A 20,232-nucleotide genomic window follows, 5' to 3' on the forward strand; every position below is an offset into this window, starting at 1 on the left:
TCTGGTAACTTTTCCTGTTGTCCCTAAGAGAACAATGTGTTTTGATGTGTTGATTCACATAAAAAGAAATATAGCAAAGCATAATAGTGCTTTGCTGACCCCTGATATAATCTCCAATGTTGGAAATGTGAAAGTCTTCCCTTTTTTGTAGCTCCTGCTAGTTACTATTACTGCTTTTCAGATTCAAATTCTCTATTCTTCTAAATGCAGAGCAATATTTTTTTCTATAGCCCTTTCCTGACCTTGTGTTTCACCAGCTTCTGGAAACTTTTTCCCTTTCTGTCTCTCACCACTGCCTATTCTACTCAAGCCTTTCACTTAACACTTTTTGAAACATCCAGTCATAACTCTGAGATCATTTTGCTTTTCCCCTGCTTTCACTGAGTTTTGCTTTTTTCATCTTGTTAACTCCTTTCCCCTACCTGCCCAAGCTGGGCTAAGCAGCTCTAGCAGCAAGAGTGGAAAGCAGCATTTAGATCCACAGTGGAACTTCTAAACTTAGCTTCAGGCCAGTGGGCACCACAGTATTGATTGTAACGCACACTGTATCATTCCAAATTTGGAGAATAAATCAGAACTCTCACCATTGTGGCTTTCAGAATATCTGCAGCATGGAGTGGAGAGCTGGTTTTAAGAGCACAGAATATGTTTTCTTGTCTTGAGTTACTATTTCAGATCCTGTCAGGGACAGAGTTTCTTTAGGTGCAAGCTTTTTTAGGAAAGGTCCTCATAATTCCACACTGTCCAAGGAATATGCAACTTAGTCATAGTGGTTGCTAACTTTAGAGAGCACAGAGGGAATACTTCTACATATGCTTCCCTAAGCCTCTGGGAAGAGGGATTCAAAGCTGAATTTTTAACCCTGGAAAGGAGCCATTTCCTAGGATGGTAAGGTTGACTGCTCAGCTCTAGAGAGGTGAAAGTGGATGTGATTCTCTATTCCAGGGACCATCAAGAAAGAGAAAGATAACCTGGCAGACGTGGCTTAACAGTTGAGCATTGACCTATGATCCAGGAGATCCCGGTTTGATTCACAGTCAGGGTATGTGGTTGGTTTTCAGGCTCTATCCCCAGTAGGGGGCATGCAAGAGGCAGCCCATCAATGACTCATCATTGATTTTCTATCTTTCTCTCTCCTTCTCCCTTTCTCTCTTTGAAATCAATAAAGATTTTTAAAAAAAGAAAAAAAAGAAAGGGAAATATATTTATCTACTATTCATAGGACAATACCTGCTATGGCCATTCTCAGTTGGCCCTTTAGAGTTTCGTTTTCATTCTAGAGGGGTAAGTTTAACACTGAGCTTCTCTGAGTAATCCTGATGCAGAGGCTGCAAAACAGTAGAAACAAGAGTGAGCCTTCCTCTGCATAAGAGAGCTGTAATGAAAAGCGTAATCCAAAGTAGCAGGAGACATACCATATAAACATCTCAGCAAAAGCGCTGTGCTGAGAATTTGATGCAACTACATTTTATACTTCTTATGATTTTGATGTATTAACAATATTATAAGTTCTTTTTAACCTATTAGAATAATATTTTATTAAGTTAGCATTAGGAAGGCAGTTAGTTTTCAAGAAAAATAGTTTGAATAGCATTTGGTATTATTCCACGACTTTGTATATTTGATTAAGGAAGGTACATTCTCATATTTCCCATCCAAGAAGTGCAGGAAGGCACTTAGATAACACAACAATTAAAGCTTCAAGTATGTCTATCCTAGTTGCAGACTAAGCACGTTTACTGCTAAATAGAATTATTTTTTACAAACAACAATACCTTATTCTCTACACTAGAATCTTAGATTTTTAGATTCCTATCATTATATAAAACTAGGTACCAAGGCTTTTCACATAGGGTCTCACTAGGTTTCCTTGTAACACCTCATCTCAGGCTTTTTATTTATTATTTTAATTGTAAAAGAAACATAACACAAAACTTATCATTTTAACTATTTTTAAGTGTACAGTTCAATGAACCTTAAGTTCATTCACATTGGTGTATAACCATCAACACCACCCATTTCTGGAACTTTTTAATCATCCCAAACTGAAACTATACCAACTAAACAATAACTCCCCATTCTTCCCTCCTCTCATTCCCTGTTATCCACTATTTTTTTTTACTATTTTTATTTATTTTAAATTTTATTTTATATTTTATTTTATTATTTTTATTTTATTTTATTATTTTATTTCAACAAGAAAGTAAGAATTTATTAAGGACGTGGCGCCATGCCCAGAGTCACAAGTAGCTCATGCTCAAATACCTGACACCCCAATGGCTTCCAGGGGATAGATTATATAGAGGGAAAAATCATTAACCATGATGACTAATAGCGTTAGGATCTTGGTCTCTACTGATTGGTTGGTGCTAGGTTAGGGGAAAATTGATCATTGCTTCTGGTCCTGATGTCAGCCATGGAGTTGTTCTGTCCGTTTTGCAAGGATTTGTTCTGTGGGATTGTTTCACTTTCCTGGGCCTGGAGCTAAAACACAACCGAGGCCAAGATATTGTGTTTAGTTTGATTGAAAACTCTGTCTCAATAGCTAATAGACCTAGGACCTGTTGTTAAGACCACTGGATGAAGACCAGAACCTCACTGTCCTGAGGGCTTAATGATTAAGCAAGGGAGAATGGTATACACTATTTTACTTTCTGTCTCTATGAATTCTACTATTCTAGGTACCTCATATAAGTGGAGTCATACAGTATTTGTCCTCTAGTATGTGTCAGAGTTTTCATTTTTTTATTGAATTTATTGGGGTGACTGGTTAATTAGAACCATAACAGTTTCAAGTGTACAGCTCTATAACACTTCATCTGCATACTGCATTGTGCACTCACCACTCAAAGTCAAGTCTCTTTCTGCCACCATTTATCCCCTTTTTGCCCTCTTCCAAACCCCATCTGCCCCCCCCATCCCTCTGGCAATCACCATGCTGTAGTCTGTGTCTGTTTTTTTCTCTTTTTTTTCTTAATTCCTTCACCTTTTTCACACAGCCCTCTGACCCCCCTCTCCTCTGACAGCTGTCAGTCTGTTCTCTATCTATGAGTCTATTTCTCTTTTTTTTGTTAGTTTATTTTGTTCATTAGATTCCACATATAAAATGATCATATGGTATACTTGTCTTTCTTTGACTGGCTTATTTCACTTAGCCTAATACTCTCCAGTTTCATCCATGCTGTCGCAAAAGGTAAGATTTCCTTTTTTTAAAACAAACAAACAAACAAACATATATATATCTTTATTGATTTCAGAGAGGGAGAGAGAGAGAGAAACATCAATGATGAGAATCGTCATTGATCGGCTGCCTCCTGTACTCCCTTAACCGGGGATCGAGCCTGCAACCCAGGCACGTGCCCTGACCGGGAGTTGAACCATGATCTCCTGGATCATATGTTGATGCTCAACTGCTGAGCCCTGCCTGGCCAGGCAAGATTTCCTTCTTTTTATGGCCAACTAGTATTCCATTATGTAAATGTACCACAGCTTTTTTTGTTCTTGTTGACAGTTTGTCCACTCAAGCAGTCCACTTGGGCTGCTTCCAAATCTTGGCTATTGTAAATAATGCTGCAATGAACATAGGGGTGCATATATTCTTTCAAATTAGTGTTTTGGGTTTCTTCAGATATATTCCTAGAAGTGGAATTGCTGGGTCATAAGACAGTTCCAATTTTAATTTTTGTGTGGAAACTCCATATTGTTTTCCACAGTGGCTGCACTAGTCAGCATTCTCGCCAACTGCAAGAAGGTTCCCTTTTCTCCACATCCTTGCCAATACTTGTTTGTTGATTTATTGATGATAGCCATTCTGACAAGTATGAGGTGATATCTCATTGTGGTTTTAATTTGCATTTCTCTAATGATTACTGACTTTGAACATCTTTTCATATGTCTATTGGCCATCTGTTTGTCCTTTTGGAGAAGTGTTTATTCAGGTCCTTTGCCCATTTTCTAATTGGATTGTTTGTTTTCTTGGTATTGAGTTATATAACTTTTTTTACATTTTGGAAAGTAACCCATTATCAGATGTATCATTGGCAAATATGTTCTCCCATTCAGTGGATTGCCTTTTTATTTTGTTGATGGTTTCCTTTGCTGTGCAACAGCTTTTTAGTTTGATGTAGTCCCATTTGTTTATTTTTTCCTTTGTTTCCCTTGCCCAAGGATATATATCAGAAAAAAATTGCTACAAGAAATGTTTGAGATTTTACTACCTATGTTTTCTTCTAGGATTTTTATGGTTTCGAGGCTTACATTTTAGTCTTTAACACATTTTGAGTTTATTCATGTGCACGGTGTAAAGAGATGGTCTAGTTTCATTTTTTTTGCATGCATCTGCCCAGTTTTCCCAGCATCATTTATTGAAGTCTGTCTTTACCCCATTGTATATTCTTCCCTCCTTTGTTAAATATTGACCATTAAACTGTGGGTTTATTTATGGACTCTCTGTTTTGCCCCATTGATCTGTATGCCTATTTTTATGTCAGTACCATGCTATTTTGATTAATATGGTCTTGTAGTATAGTTTGATATCAGGTAGCATGATACCTCCAACTTTGTTCTTCTCTCTCAAGATTGCTGAACCTAGTCAGGGTCTTTTGTGTTTCCATATAAATTTTTGGAATATTTGTTCTAGTTCTGTGAAATATGCCATTGGTGTTTTAATAGGAATCGTATTGAGTCTATAGATTGCTTTGGGTAGTATGGACATTTTAATGATGTTAATTCTTCCTATCTATGAACACAGTGTATGCTTCCACTTATTTATATCTCCCTCAATTTCTTTTTTCAGTATTCTATAATTTTCCAAGTATAAACCTTTTACCTCCTTGGTTAAATTTATTTGCAGATTTTTTTTTTATGCAATTGTAAATGGAACTGTTTTCTTAGTTTCCCTTTCTGATAGTTTCTAATTGGTGTATAAAAGTGCCACCAATTCCTGAATATTAATTTTGTACCTGCTATTTTACTGAATTCATTTATCAGTTCTAGTAGATTTTTGGTGGAGTCCTTAGGGTTTTCTATATACAGCATCATGTCTTCTGCAAATAATGACAGTTTTACTTCTTCCTTTCCAATTTGGATGGCATTTATTTCTTGTTCTTGTCTGATTGTTGTGGCTAGAATTTTCACTACTACACTGAATAAGTAAGAGTGGTGAGAGCAGACATCCCTATCTTTCTCCTGATCTTAAGGGAAACACTTTTAGTTTTTGCCCATTGAGTATGATGTTGACTGTGGGTTTGTCATATATGGCCTTTATTATGTTGAGGTATGTTCTCTCTATTCCCACTTTGTTCAGAGTTTTTATCATAAATGGGTGCTGGATTTTATCAAATGCTTTTTCTAGCATGTGTCAGAATTGTGTTCCTTTTTAAGACTGAATAATATTCCATTGTTTATCCATTTATCATTCATCTATAGACACTAGGGTCATTTTCACACTTATGGCCACTGTGAATAACGCTGCTATGAACATGGGTATGCAGGTTTCCCTGCTTTAATTCTTTTGAGCATATAAACACAGTGAAATTTCTGGATTACGTGGTAATTCCATGTTTAACATTTTGAGGAACCACCATACCATTATACACAGCAGCTGCACCATTTTACATTTCCACCAGCAGTGTAGGAGGGTTCCAATTTTTCTACATCCTTGACAACATTTGTTACTTTCTGGTGTGTTTGTTGTTGTTGTTTTTCAGAATTAGTCATCCTAATGGGTGTGAGGTAGAATCTCACTGTGATTTTGATATGCATGCCCCTATTGATCAGTGATGTTAAGCCCCTTTTTCATCTGCTTGTAGACCATTTGTATATCTTTGTTGGGGAAATATCTATTCAAATTCTTTGCCTACTTTTGAATCAGGTTGTTTTGTTGTTGTTGAGTTCTAGGTTTTTAAATATATATATGTATATATATTCTGGATATGAATCTATTATTAGATATATGATTTGTAAATGTTTTCTCGCATTTCATGGGTTACCATTTCATTAACTTGATAGTGTCCTTTGATACAAAAAGGTTTTGTTTTTTAAAAATATATATATATTAATTGATTTGAGCAAGAGGAAGGGAGAGGGAGAGAGAGAGACAGAAACACCAATGATGAGAGAGTCATTGATCAACTGCCTCCTGCACACCCCACTGGGATGGAGCCTGCAACCCAGGCATGTGCCCTTACTGGGAATCAAACTGTGATCTCCTGGATCATAGGTTGATGCTCAACCGCTGAGCCACACTGGCCAGGCATATACAAAATGTTTTTAATGTTGATATAGTCCATTAGCCAGTGTTATGTCTAAGAAATTATTTCCAAAACTAGCGTCATGAAGATTTCCCCCTATATTTTCTTCTAAGATTTTTTTCAAGTTTTAGCTGTTTATATTTAAGGTCTTTGGTACATTTTGAGTTAAAATATCACAAATAGGTTTTTTTACTTGTCACCATTAAATGTCTGAATTTTAAACAGATTCTTGGCCTGGGGGCTCATATCCATCAGGTTGTTCAGCTTTAGCACCCGTCTCATCCCCAGTTTCTTTTCCAGAACTGCTACTTCACCATGAAGCTCCATGAGTTTTTCCAGTTCAAACCTCGGCTTGAACTTTCTAAATGGAACTCCATCATTCTGCAGATCAGCTAGGCTCACTTCAAAAACAAGCCCCTGAGACCATCAGATGTGATTTTGGTTCCTAGAGTTCTCGAGACTAGTGTTTTTCCAATATTTCTTATATTGAACGTAGCTTGGTTTTTCATATCATACCAATCTTTCTTAGAAAATGTATCAACCACTCTCTTGGCTCCCTTTTTGCTGCCTTTCATAAGGCACTTGTTCTTGCTGACCGTTCTTTCAGAGACCCAAAAGGGTGGAAGCGCAACTCGCATGAGAACTTAGGTATATGGGATGGGCTTCAGTTGATTTTGGTATGTAATGTCCCACTATATTCTTTTGCATATGGATATCTAGTTTTCCCAGCATCATTTGTTGAAAAGACTGTCCTTTCCCCGTTGAATGCTCATCAAAAATCATTTGACCACATATATGAGGGATTATCTCAAGCTTTTAACCACAGAGGTTATTTTTTTTCCCAGGCAAAGCTTTATATTTGAAGAAAAGCCATTATTATTATTAATATTTATGGTGTATAAGTAACTATGCTAGATGCTAGGAATACATAAAAGAATAAAATATTTTAATTTTATTCTAGCATATTCTCTGCTCATGAAACTTCCAGTTTATTAGAGGAGATAGAATTTCTCATCAAAAGAAAAATACAAATACAGGACAGCATATGCTCATTTTAAAATAAGTGTCACAAAAATTACATGTCTTGTGAGTTTAGAGGTTGTAGTATTTTTTACAAATGGATTTTACATATTAAGATACCATTCAGTATGTACACAAATGTTCATAGCAGCATTATTCATAACAGCCCCAAAATTAAAGCACTGCAAGTGTCCTTCAATTGATGAATGGATAAACATAATGTGATTTGTCTATACAATGGGATATTATTCAGCAATTAAAAGAATAAAATACTGACACATGCTACAACATGGATGGCCCTTAAAAACATAAAAAGTAAAAGAAGACAGTCACAAAGGGCCACATATTCAATTTATATGAAATGTTGAGAATAGGGAAATCCATACAAACAGAAAGTAAATTACTGGTTGCCTAGATCTGGAGGGGAATGGAAGAAGAAGAAAATGGAAAGTGCCTGTTAACAGGCATGGGATTTCTTTTTGGAGTGATGAGAATGTTCTGAAACTGATTATGATGATGATTGTGCAACTCTGTGAATACACAAAAAACTATGAAGTTGTATACATTAAAATAGGTGAATTGTATTGGTGTAAATTGTATCTCAATAAAGGTGTCATTAAAAAATAAATTGCTTCACCTGGCCGGGTGTGGCTCAGTGGTTGAGCATCTACCTGGGATCCAGGAGATCAGGGGTTCGATTCCCGGTCAGGGCACATGCCCAGGTTGCGGACTAGGCAGCAGATCAATGACTCTCCCATCACTGATGTTTCTGTCTCTCTCTCTCCCCCTCCTTTCCTCTCTCTGTAATCAATAAAGATATATTAAAAATAAATAAATAAATAAATAAATAAATAGCTTCACCAGACCCATCACTCCTAAACAATGTGAATTTATTGTATGTGAACTATATTCCAATAGACCAGTTATTTAAGAAGAAAGAAAAGAAAATATACCAATCAATAATCCAGAAGGAACTATTGTCTAGGCCAGATGACCTGTTTCTTTTAGGTTTGTAGAATCCTATATGAAGCCATGCAAAAGAGTGTGAATTTTTATGTCTGAGGAAATGGGGAATCATTGAAAGTTTTTGTTTAATGTTATACTGATACTGTGTTTTAGGAAGATTAATTCTGGCAGATCTCAGTAGGCTTGACTGGAGTGGAGAGGGGCTGGAAGAAGAATACTTACTTAGGTAGCTGTTGAAATATTCTAGAAGAGTGGTTCTCAACAGTGGTGTCCAACAGCATCAGCATCAGTTGGGAACTTGTTACATTGCAAATTCTTGGTTCCCACCCTAGAGCTACTGAATCAGAAGCTCCCAATTAGGATCCAGCAATCTGTGTTTTAATAAATCCTCTAGGTGATTCTGTTGCAAGGGAACATTTGAGAACCACTGCTCTAGGAGAAAAGTAATGAGTACCTGGAAAAGGGTGGTAATGATGTGAATGGAGACAAGCTTCTATGTGTAGGTAAAATATTTCCAGCCAACTATTTGGATTTAGAAGGCAAGAGGAAAGAAGGGAACAAAGAAAACTCACAGCTTTCCTTTGGTGTCATTAACAGAAATAGGGAAGATAAAAGAAAATGAGTTGAAATTTCTACATTCTGAGCTGATTTATGAAGTAGACACTGTTAATTTCCTACCCAAATCCATTTCTCTCATCTTCCCCATCCTCTTTCTTACCAGAGTCCCTTTTGGTTCAAGTGTTCATCCTCTATGTGACTGTATGCTCAAGGGAACCTGGGCCCTTCCCAAGACTCAAAAAGTTGGCCCTTGATTGGCCTGATAATCATGGTTGTCTTAATTAGGTTAGGCATGAGCATGTGCCATAATTCTGGCCGGTGACCAATGAGGGAAAATCTGGTGGGTCATTCCCTTTTTCTTGCTTCTGAATATCACTGAGCTGGAACTGTAACAGCCATCTATCACATGACCATGTGATCTGGAAGTTCTAAATAGTTTAAAATTCCAAGAAAAGAAAAAAAGGACATTTTGAGTGCTTACTTAGTGTTAAGCATGCCTCCAGGTGCTTTACACATGTAATTAAGTTGTCAAAATTAAACTAAGTCTTTTTATCTCACAATAACCTCATTTTGCAGATGAGAAAACCGAAACTGGCAAGTTAAGTGATTTACCTTGACACAAAGTTAAATACTAGGAAATGAAAGAGATAAGATTCCCACAAGGCTCCAGAGCCTACATCCTTAATTTCAATGCTCAAATTACAATGATCAGAAAACAAGGGACAAAATTATAATTATTTGTGGATGCTCTGACTGTTTACAAAAGAGAAAAAAATGCCAACTGAGATTTAGAAGGTGGACATGGGGTAGCAGCCACCTTCTTTTTATACTTGTAATGACAGTGCAGAGCACCAGCAAATGTCATAATTGTCTCTTATCTGCTGGGTCACCTGGCTGGTGTGGGACAGCAGCCAAGCTTACAGCAATTCTAACTCCTGCCAGATCTCCTTCAGTTTCTCCAACTCCTGAGAAGGTGCCTGAATAGCCCTTAGATAAAGGCACCAGCTTTATTCCTTGCATTATACCTCCATTATTAAAATTGTAAGCTTGGAAAAGATGGAAGACCTCTCCAGTCTATCCTGTTGATGTCCAGTTCAACTTCACAGATTTCAGTTTGTTCTTGCCTCACTCACTTCTCATGCATCTTTTTTTCCTGAGTACTTGTCCTGTAGGCTACAAACTCCAGAACCAGACACAGAAACAAGAGCCTTAGATACATCAATCAAGAGTGTAGTATTCACATAAAAATCAATAAATAGATCAATGGAACAAAATAGCCCCCAAATAGATGCATACTTTTAAGATCATTTTATTTTGACAAAGGCATCAAAACAATCCAATGGGTAGTCCTTTAACAAATTGTGTTGAAACAATAAGATAACCAAAATTGTTTTGGCTATTTTAGTTTTTTGCATTTCCATATAAATTATAAATTTTAAAACCAGCTTGTTCATTTCTCTGAAAGGTCTTCAAGGATTTTGATTAAGATTGCATTGACTCTATAGATCAAATTGGGGATAATTGACATCTTAACAATTTTGGGACTTTCAATCCATGAATATGGCATATTTTTCTGTTACTTAGATCCTTACTCTCAGTCATGCTTTACTTTTTTTCAATAATGAGGTCTTGGATACATTTTGTTAAGTTTATTCCTAATTATGTTATTTTAAATCGTATTTTAAAATTTTATTTTTCAGTAGTTTGTTGCTAATGTATTGATATATAATTGATTCTTTAATTCTGCTTCCCTGCTAAATTCATTTATTAAATATAGTACTTTTTTGATATATCTATATTAGAATTTTCTGTGTAAGTCATCAGTCATGTAATCTGGGACTAGAAACAGTTTTACTTCTTTCTTTTGAATATTTTTTTTGTTGCCTTGTTGCATTAGCTAAGACCTCCAATACAATAATAAAAGTGGTGAATGTGGATATTCCATCTTTATGACCAGTCTTAGAGGGAAAGCATTCCCTAGTCCACCGTTAAGTATGATACATGTTTCTCAGACTAAGGAAGTTGTCTTCTATTGTTAATTTGATGAGAATTTGTTATGAATGGTTATTGAATTTTGTCAAATGCTTTTTCTGTGTTGATAGGAGATATATAGCTATATATATTTATATGCCTGTATTAAATATCTATATATACTATATATTTATATATCTAGATCTGTATCCAGATGATTGATTGATAGTTAGATGATAGATAGATAGATAGATGATAGATAGATAGATAGATGATAGATAGATAGATAGATAGATAGATAGATAGATAGATAGATAGATAGATGATAGATAGATAGATAGATAGATAGATAGATAGATAGATAGATAGATAGATAGACAGATAGATAGATAGATAGATAGACAGATAGATCTGGGACCCCCTTTCTGTACAGCCTGTTTTTTTCTCATGCCTTGCCCCAGAGATTTTAGCCAACTCACAGGCTCTTGTATCTGCCTCCTCAGTTCAGCAGGATTTCTGTACTTTGTTCAGACTCAAGCTCTCTCTGCACTATAGTTAGAAAATTGTCCCCAGGCAGAGAGCTGATCAATCATGGAACTCACCTCATGAGTTTCCTTTCTCAGAAACTACAGTCTATGCTATTTATTGTATACTGTCTGAAAATAGTTGCTGAATATGTTTTGTGCAGTTTTACAGTTGATTATTTCATTATGACCCAAATTGGAAGTCAAAAACAGTATAATTTAAAAAATGGTTTTCTCTTTCTCTTAATTTTGGAATAATAGGTATCTTATGCTTTATTTCTTTTTTCCGTATTTTCCAAACTATGTTAATTAAAACTATGGTTTTAATATGTGTATATTTCTTAATATGTGTATAATGATCCTGCTCCTACACTGGCTGGGGTGCACACATTCTACTTCGAAGGCCAACATTGGATCCTGGAATCAGTTGAAAATATCATTAAATAGGAGGACAATAGAAAACAAACACTGCACCAAGAAATTGGGACGTGATTATTCTTCTACTAGAAGGTATCATGTCTGCATTACAGGGAGAAATAAAGGTGAGGGTGAAAGGCAAAAGAAAGTATGTATGCTAAATGAGTTTGTCCCCATTTTATTTGTAAGAAAGAACAGGTTAATGGATATTGGGTAGACAATTAGAAATCTCTGGCACCAACACTAACAGTCAAGACCTAAGAAATCATTGAGTTCAAAGGCATTTTGCAAATGGGAAAACTAAGACTTGAAGTTCGTTTGCCTCCAGTCATATTGTTTGTTAATGATAACAAATTGGAATAGAAAGAGTATGGGCTTTTAAGTCAAATATTTCTAGTCATATTCTGGCTCCACATTTCCTAATTGTGCAACTTTGGGTCAAATTATTTAACCTTTTTTAGTCTCAGTTTCTTCATCTCTAAAATAATAGTAATCTTACCTACTTCAATTGATTGTTGTAAGAATTAAATGTGTAAACACGTAGTCCCAAATAGATGGTTGATACTCAATATATATCATGTTCATATTTCTTACAGTTATTTGCAAAACAAAGGCACTGTCTAAATAATTCACTTAAAGATCATATATACTGCTTTGAAGAAAGAAATTCATAACACTCAAATAACAAATACTGAAATGATACATTTGTTATAGAACAATGGTGCTGTAATATTTTAGAGTATACTGGACAAAGAAATAAACAAACTTTATATTTGTTGATAAAAGCTGTGATGGTTAATTTTATGTATATATTTGACTGGGCCATGGGGTGTCCAGATATTTGGACAAACATTATTATGGGTGTGCCTGTGAGGGTGTTTCTGGATGAGATCAATTTTTTTTAATTTAAAAAAAAAATTTTAATTACAGTTGACATTTTTTTCATTGAAGTAATACTTTTATTACATGCAGTGCTGTTTTTTTTTTCTTTTTTTATTGTTGACAATATTACAGATGTCCCCCATTCCACCTCCTTTCCCCCACCTCATCCAGCCTCTGCCCCATCCCAAGGCCTTCACCACACTATTGTCTGTGTCCATGGGCTATGCATATATGCATATAAATTCTTTGGCTAATCTCTTCTGGCCTGAGCTACAAAGCAATCTGCAGATGGCTCCTACTTGTGCTGGGCTTGGAAGTGTTCAGGAGAAGCCAAGCTGGGAACCAAGGCCGGCTGCTGCTAGTGCCAGATCTGGGGCCACTTAGCAAGGGATACGGGGCACGCTGAGGCCACGTGCTGCTAGTTTGAGAGATTTTAGAAAAATCTGAATCATGAGTCAAGACACACCATTCGTATGGAAAAGCCACTGGAAACGGCTTAGGTGGACCTAAAAGTTGGGTGGGGCAGGGTCTCAGGAAATCACCAGTGTGAGGCAAACAGTGTGAGCCAGGTTTATGGACTCTCAGATATGCCACCTGCCTGCTGGCTCTGTGTGTGCGGGCCCTCATTAAAGGGACAGTGGTCTCTGCCAGCACTCTGTCTGGGAAAGAGCTGCCCTTCTAGCTCTCTCGCTGATGCTGGACAATTCAGTTCCTCCCTGTATGTCTCTGGGGCATTTCAAGCTGCTGCCCCAGTGCTGGAGCTCAGAGTGAGTGAATCTGAGTAAGTCCGTGCACAGGGCCTTTAAGAGGAACTGCCTGGGACTCCAGCAGCCTTCAGTCTCCCTCAGCCACAATCCCCACTGGTTTTCACAGACAGAAGTTATGGAGACTTCTCTTCCTAGCACTGTAACTCTGGACTGGGGGTCCTGGTGTGGGGCTGGGACCTCTTGCTCCTCACAGTGGTACCTCCACAGCCGAGATATCCCTCCCAATTTTCTCCCACCACGTGTGAGTGTGAGGCCAGCCTGTTCATGTCTCCACTCCTCCTACCAGTCTCCATGTGGCTACTTCTTTAGTTCCCTAGCTGTAGAACTTGCATTCAGCCAGATTTCAGGCAGTTATAAAGATGGTTGTTCTGTAGTTTAGTTGTAATTTTGATGTGGTTGTGGGAGGATGTGAGTACTGAATGAACCTACGCTGCCCTCTTGACTAGAAGCCCTAGATGAAATTAACATGTGAATCAGACTTACTGTAAAGCAGATTTCCACTAGTATGGGTGGGCATCATCTAATCATTTGAAGACCTGAATAGAGCTTAAAGGCTGAACTTCCCTGAAGTAACGGAGAATTTTTCCTGTCTTCAGACTCAAACTGAGACATCAGCTCTTCCTGGGTTTCAAGCCTGCCAGCCTTTGGACTGGAACTGAAACATTGACTCTTCTGGTTTTCAGGCCTTTGTACTTGGACTGAAACTATATCAGCTCTCCTGGATTTCTAGCTTGTCAATTCACCCTGCAGATTTTGGGACTTGTCAGCTCCCATAACTACATGAGCCAATTCCGTGTAATAAATCTTTTGATAAATATATAAATAAGTAAATAAAAATTAAACACACACACACCCTAATAATTCTGATTCTCTGGAGGATCCTAATATAATTCCATAGACATAACTATTCCTCACATTTTCATAATAGTCAACAAGTGAGAATCCATTTCAGGAAATGCTTATCCAAACCCACAGGAAGTTGAGGAAACACTGGGCAATAGCTAACATCTCTACATCTGATAAACATCTTAAGGAACATATCTGCCTCTCTGAGAGCACTGCTCTTTTCAGAATGTTCTGAAACTATGATTGCCAATTTTAAGAGAAATAGAGGTGACAAAGGGGCAGCAGAATCAAAACAAACATATCAATCAAATCATTCCTAAAAAGGTTACCTTGAGGAATAGAAAGTTTGAGCAGCATGTCTGCATCATTTCCTGTTCATGGTGCCTTCAAGCAACTAGCTTTTGCAATTCTCTATCTATGACATTCTTTTTTAGTGGGCTGGACTTGGCAATATCATAAATCAGATTTTTGTGATCTGTCTCCTCACCAGTTGGTGACTGATGGCAGCTGAATGGGGAGTGCATTAAGTTGAATACATTTTTCTAATACTTTCATATGGTTTGGTCTAAACTATCAACTCATCATTAAATAAATGTGTTATAATTCTGGTTGTTAAATCTCTAAAATAAGGACAACAATGCTATCTATATTTAATAAATATGATAGGAGAACTACAAAAAGTATGGTTTTACTTTTTAGATGAATGGAAGTGGTGCAAATGCAAAATGTTATTGGAACACTAGAAGGCACTATTTCTCTACTGAGGCAGAAAATGAATATAATACAAATTTCTTGTATCTGAAATTTCCCTTCTTGCTCAATTCCTATTCAAGAACAAAAAGTGCAGTATGATAAATTTTAAAATGTACATTTCTACAATGTACCAAACAGTATAAAGAAAAGGGGAAAAGGGCCTAGTGAGATAAGGGACACAATGGAAAAATGTAAATTCAATAAAAAGAAGACAGAAACAAAAAAGCTGCAAAAGGCGATAAAGGAGAACAGGGATAATGAGAAGAAAATGAGGTCAACACAAGCTTCTTTTATACAACATAATATATGGGAACTGCTTTCCACGTCATAGCGCTTTGTCATGCTATATTGAAAAATGCTAATTTCTAATTAATTGGCGGCTCTCTAGGTCTGCACTGGCTTCCCTTCCCAATTTTCTCACCCATCCTATTTCTTTCAACTGTACCTTACGGGGAATGCATCAGAATCTATAATGAAGAGAATGGTGAGAGGAGTTTGTAGTTACCATGGAAATGCAAATGATGTTTTGATAGTACTGGTAGGTGGGAAGGAAAGTAGATAAATGTCCTACTTATTCTTCCCTAAATGATTGTGTCTGAACACTTGTTGGGACTTACAAAGCAATTGAAGGGATTATGAATGATGGAGAACTAGACTATTTTTGTTAAAGGCTTTTTTTTCTTTTAAAAACTTTAGGGACTTTAGGATTCACAATAGCTTGAGATTCACTTCTTCTTGCTTCTTCTGCTGCTGCTGCTGTGGTGGTGGTGGTTTTGTTTTCTTTCTCTTTTTCTGAAGGAATGTTTTCTCTTCTTTTTAGTTCTTGACAATGAAAGGAATCCTGGAGGAGGCAGCACAGAGCTGGCTGCTTAGGATTTGATCTAGGTCTCAAGAGGGATCTTGAGGTTGACTTCTACTAGTCTATCTTTGAAATCAAGTTAGGAAACAGAAATTAAAAATCACAGATTTGTCTAAATCAAATGTGCATTTAAGAGCCTAGGAAATCATACTTAAAGATTCTGAGGAAATTTTACTAACTGCACTTTGAGGACGAGGGAATCAAAGTGGCTCAATTAGCAAATTGAACAGTAGATTGGAAGTTATAGCAACACCTATGTGAAACAATTTCTCAGTAATAAATCCTCTATCAAACTATGAGCTCTTAGGGAATCATGTCTTGCATCTTTTATGTCTTACTTGTCTTCGTACCCACAATGCCTGGCATGTAGGAGGCACTCAATAAATGGTAGTTGAATGGATGAACATAAGAACATTCAAGTTTCTTTTCCTGATATTTTTTTAGTCCTTACTTTCATTGGACCATGCTCTTATGATCGGAAATATTAACAATCCCTTTCTCATCTCTTATCAGTAGAACTGTCTGAGTTCAAACAACATAATTGAGGCTGGTGCCAATCTCTGAGTTAGAGAGAGGGGAGACTTTAATAGCGACTAAGTAAATTTGTGATGCCCTCAAGCTCCTTAGAAGAGTAGGAAAGAAACCATAGGAAACTTATTAACGGGGAGTCTTGATAACAGAGGATACAATCTTTCTTCAGTATGAATTTAGACTTTGATGTCTTCAAGAAAAATCATTAATGCAAGTCTTTGGAAGATTTAGTTACCTTAAATATGACCAAGGGACTGGAAGTGTTACCGCCCACCTAGCTGAAGTTCAGAGTTACTTGAGAGAGAGCCATTGAGAGTGGGTATCTCACTGGTGAAAAATTCTTGCCCAGCAAGAGCAGATTAGTATTGATATGCAATATAGTCAGCCTTCTTATAGTGATTTATACTGACTTTCTTCTCTTTTGTAGTCCCTGTTTGAGATCATAGGGCCTAAAGTGGGGCCAGATTGAGGGAGAATGGTCCAGGGGAAGAATCTCTTCCTGTGGGAGGAGCAAAAAGAAGACTCCTCCCTCCCCGCAGAGATAGTGTGGGGTTGTAGGGCTGTGTGTCTTGAAGAGGAGATGCTTGAGGTAGGGGCAGGGATGGGAGCCTGGAGTTTCCTGTTAGGGCTCAAAGAGGACTCCTAATAAAGTCTTGGATGCTTCCCCTCTGTAATGCAAGGCAAAATTAAAGTTAGCTGGTATGTTAACCCTTGCCTCTTCTGTATTGTAATTCTCCTCTGTAAATTACTTTTTTCTGTTCCAGCAGAGTCTATTGTGTTGATCTGTGGAGGCTGAAGGGACAGGGTATTAAGGAGAAAAGGGCTCTTCCACCATATACTTTTAATGGCTTCAGCAGTGAAAGGTTATCAGCCCATCAGGTGAGCTGTAGATGTTGGTTGGAGGCCTCGATTCTTTGTCAAATGGGCCCCTACTCACAACACTCCAACTGGCTTCCCCATAATGAGTGATCCAAGAAATGCCAACACAGAAGCTAGCCTTTATGACAAGCTTGGAGTGATATACCATCACTTTAGTCATATTCTAGTGGTCACATACACCAACCCTGATACCGTGTGGGAAAGTACTACAGAAGGGAGTAAATACCAGGAGACAGGGATCATTGGAGATTGATTATCTTAGAATTTTGTGACCACAGATGAAATTCCTACATGTATTTGATCACAAAACCCCTTTTTAAAAATGATAATTTCCTGGGACTATTGTTCTATGGAACACATTTTAGGAAATGGTATTATAGGTAATGCAAATCTATTGTAGTTTCTGTAAGGTTATGGCATGAATCTATATTTTGGAAGAACCTATATTTTGGCAGAAACATTTTGAATAAATGGAAGAGAAAAGGTTAAAGTTAGAGAGACTCTAGTTGGGAACTTTTGCAATGTTATATGTGAGAGGGGATGGCAATGGGGGTTGGCAACTGGGAATGAAAAGAAGGAACCAAGCTGAGATATAATATGGAGGCAGAAACAACAGAACAATTTGATTGTGAAAGAGTGAAGCATCCAAAATGATTCATTTCTAGCTTAACTGATTAGGTTCATGATGAGTTCACTAACATTGGAAATACAGAATGAGGAGCATTCTATACAGAATGAGGTCTGGGAGAAAATTTGATGTACTTGGTTCTAGATATCATGAACTTTGAGCCAGCAAGGGGCCTATTAATATATCAATTAGTATGCTTTTGTCTACAAGCAATAAAAACCCTACTTAAATTGGCTGAAATAATGGCAATATATGGTTCACAAACTGGAAATCCAGAGGTGGGACAGGCTAAAGTGTTTCCAGTCCTATTTCCCAGTGATTGTCTTGGCTCTCCTCTCTCTTCCCCACGACAGCTTCTTCCTTAGGCTAGTTTTTAAGAATGCTGCAACTCTTCTGGCCATACACATGTGCATGACCATACTGGGCAAAAAAGAGGCCATCTCTCCTCATGAGAGGTGGGAGATTACTCTTTCCTCACTTGTCAAAGTCTAGGTTGAATCTCATTGCCCAGCACTAAATCATCCCTGAAGCCAGAGGAATGCTTTGTGTTCATTTAAAATAATCACTAGCAAGGTGGTTTGATAGGATTCTTAGACTCGTGAAACCTACCTCTGAAGCTAGGGGGTAATGGATGCAGGGGAGATAACCACAAAGTTCAGCAGGCAGTTGAAAATGTGATTCCAGAGCACAAAGAGAAGCAGACTTGGCAGCCATTTGCGTTGGTGTTCATTTGAAGACTTGGGAGAATTTGAGATCATTTAGGGTGACAGTGTATAGTAAGAACAAGTGAACATTAACAAACAGTAACGTTAAAGGGTCAATGAGTGATGAAAGCCAGCAACAGAGAATGAGGGGTGGCCAGAGAGGCAGGTATTTATAGAACCAAGGTAGGACATCTTCTCTGTAGTCATTCATGGGATGAATGTGTAAAGGAGTTCATTTCTCATTTGTGGCTTTTGTTTTTTTTTAACTTCTCCAACTTAGCATAGTTCTTCATGGACAAATTGCCTGTCATTTAGTTCCTTTTTTCTCTCATAATGTCCATCAACAGCTCTTATACATGGCAAATGCTCAGTTGCACTTAGTTTTCTGATTATAGTTGGATATTTGGTTAATACAGCACATTGTATAAATGTAAAGAAAAAAGTATAATCAAAAGCAAGAACACTTGAACTGTGGCTCTTAATTAAACTCAAGTGTTAGTGTCCTATTTAACAAAAATATTTTAGAACTAAGAGTTCTTTTTGTGCTAGTAAAACCACTGAAAGTGTCTTTTTTTCCCCTCCTGGAGGTATCTTCTGAACATGCTGGCAACTATAGATATGTTTGAAGTGCCTTGGCCAGTGTGGTTCAGTGGTTAGAGTATCAGCCAGCACACCGAAGGGTCTTGGGTTTGATTCCCGGTCTCCGTCTGGCGTGTGCTGGAGGCAACCAATCAATGTATCTCTCTCACATTGATGTTTCTCTCTCTCTCCCTTCAACTCTCTTTGAAAAAGCAATGGAAAAAATATCTTCTGGTGAGGATTAAAAAAAAAAAATTAGCCTCAGGTAAGTACAATGCACAATTTACAATTTACACTGAATGATGATGGTGAAAATACTTTATGAAAGTGGAAATGTAGTTGGTGCTGCGATTCATATAAATTATGCATGACAGAAGAAGAGATAGAAGAAATTCTCTATTATGTATTCTTCATTTGAAGTAATCGCTTTTAGTGATTAGTCTAGTGGGCTGCTTTTTTATTTTCAGAAATTCTTTCTCCATTGCTGCCAGTAGTCACTCTGCTTAGGTCATTAATGGCCTGTGGAGACTAGAGTTTTAGAGGACAGTAATTAGAAGCTCCGGCTCTGAAGTCAGAAAGCTGGAGTGACTTTATCTTCCTTAGTTTCCTCAGCGATAAGAAGGTAATAATATTACCGAGTTCATTATTGTGAGAATTACACGATACCTAACACAGCACAAAAGTTGGCATGTTAAAAATGCTCAGCTACTGATGGCTAATGACTGTTAGGTATTTCTTTACACTGTCTCTGACGATCTGTCTGCTCTGCTTACAAGTAATTTGGTGGACAGAGTCATCCATAATTGAATGTCAGTGCTGCTTATGTGATTTCCAGTATTTGGGTGGAGAACTATTTATCAAAGCCAAGAACTTTGTGTTCTGCTTCTGTCATGATTGTTCAATCAGTAAATAACGATGGTGTCTGTTTTTGGCTTTATATTACTCAGTAGTTCTATGATTTAATTGTTGAAAATGATACCCGCCTAAATCATGTATGTAGAGTCAGTCTCCCAGTAGAAAAAGCAGGCCTCCACCCATATATATCACTCTATTTAGAAACTTTTATTCTGGATTTTGTCCCTGGTTCAAATACAAAT

Source organism: Miniopterus natalensis, chromosome 1 (assembly GCF_054644295.1).
Source record: "Miniopterus natalensis isolate mMinNat1 chromosome 1, mMinNat1.hap1, whole genome shotgun sequence".
Lineage (NCBI taxonomy): Eukaryota > Metazoa > Chordata > Mammalia > Chiroptera > Miniopteridae > Miniopterus > Miniopterus natalensis.